The following is a 1,742-nucleotide window of genomic DNA, read 5'->3' on the forward strand; positions in this document are numbered from 1 at the left end:
CAGACTGAGGACCCCCCGAGGTCTGACCCGGGCCGCGGCTGCCAGGACACCCCGCACCCAGGCTCTGGAGGGGAACCCATGTCCAAGGCCTGCTTCAGCCAGTCCTCGTGGTTCCAGGACAAGTTCTAGGTCCTCTTGGCTGAGACTAGAAAAAGGAGATCCCAGGAAAACAGGCCAACAGGGTGGGGTAAACTGAGGCAAGCAGAGGGAGATGGAAGCCATCACCTGCCGGGGAGGGAGGCAGTGCAAAGTGCCTGGCATCCTAGGGACAGGGATGGTGCTCAAGATGATGCCAAGGGCCTCGATGGAGCAGGGGTGAGCTGGCACATACCACACACCCACGGCAGGGGTGCCCCCCTACCATCCCCTAGTGCAGGAGAGGGAACGGCCAGGCAGCTACGACCCTCGCCCCAGCCCAGGGCAGCGAGATGCAGCCAGCGGCGGAGTGCTTCTCATGAGCAGCTGACAAGCTGCTGCACCCAGCCTGGCCAGTCACAGGGCACTTAGGAAGGGCCATTAATCATGCCCGTAGCCTCCAGAGCCCCCAGCCCGCTCCATCTGCATCTTGCTGATACCCACCAGGGTCCTCCTCCGTGGTCCACGACACAGCCGTCCACCGGTGGGCTGGGAAGGAGCTCATGAAAGCGTCTCCCTCTGGTCACCACAACTCAGCAGGAAAAGGACCAGAGGGCCCCTCCTGCACCCTCGCCAATGACTGGGCAGCCCCATGACCTTTATGATCATCCCCAGGGTCAGCCCAGCCCCTCCCGGCACAAGACCTTGCTCTTTTTCCCTGGGCCTCCAGGACATCTACCAACCCCAGAAGTGGGCTGAGTTCTGTCTGCCTAGACCGACTCACAGACCTTGCTGCCACCCACCAAGGGCAAGTGGCCCAAGGGAGATACACCAAAACCACCAGCAGTAACAAAGACCACCCAGCTCTCCCCACCAGCCACTCCGAGTGGGAACTCCTGCCTCTGTGTGACTTGTCACCTGTGCACCCACCAGGCCATGTGCAGGGACAGAGCAGTTCCACAGACCCCATGGGAGGACAGCTGAGCAATGCCACTGCCGGAAACACTGCAGACCAGCAGGGGGGCCGGGGACACAATGAGCAGCCCCCTCTGCCTGGACCCTGCAAGCCCAGTCACCTAAGGAGGACTGGGACCACTCAACACAACCCCACTGGCCCCCTCTCTGGCACTGAGGGCAAGCCCAGCAGTGAGAGGGAGGAGATTCCAGAACCCCAGGGCTGTCCTGGACCTGCATGGGTGGGGCAAGGGTCTTCACGACTTGGAGCCCAAACCAAGAAGGCCTGCCCTGGTGTCACCAGCCTCTAAGAGGTGCCCTCCTCTGATGCTGGCTGCGGCGTCTGCTGAGAGAGGGAGCAGGCTTCCAGCGCTGGGGTGCAGCACACCTGCCCCGGGAAGCACCGCTCGCACCTGCGGGGCTTGGCCTGCCCTTGGCGCCCCACTCCTGAGCACCCGGGTCCTTTCCCAGAGCCCTTCGACTCAGCCAAACGGCAGGGCCGGGCAGAGGAGCGGCACCTTCCTCCCTTCCGCCTCCCGCCTCTGTATCATCACAATAAACTGCCACGCCAGCAAGAGGCGAGGGACACCAGGAAGCCAGCAGCTCGCGTTTCCAAGCGCTGGAGGGCTGCCAGGGGCCGCGGGAGGCCTCTCCACCCGCTCCCAGCTCCCTCACCTGCCCGGCCGCAGGGGGCAGGGCGGCCATGCAGAGGA

The 1,742-nt window shown here is 63.8% G+C and overlaps 1 protein-coding gene across 5 annotated transcripts in view; it reads right to left on the minus strand.

Moving 5' to 3' along the window:
* The window catches only part of Macrod1 (mono-ADP ribosylhydrolase 1), a 142,925-nt gene that overhangs the window by 130,828 nt on the left and 10,355 nt on the right, over positions 1-1,742 (minus strand). The gene's annotated exons all lie outside the window — the stretch shown is intronic.

This window comes from Marmota marmota, unplaced genomic scaffold, assembly GCF_001458135.2.
Source record: "Marmota marmota marmota unplaced genomic scaffold, marMar, whole genome shotgun sequence".
In the NCBI taxonomy this organism is placed as follows: domain Eukaryota; kingdom Metazoa; phylum Chordata; class Mammalia; order Rodentia; family Sciuridae; genus Marmota; species Marmota marmota.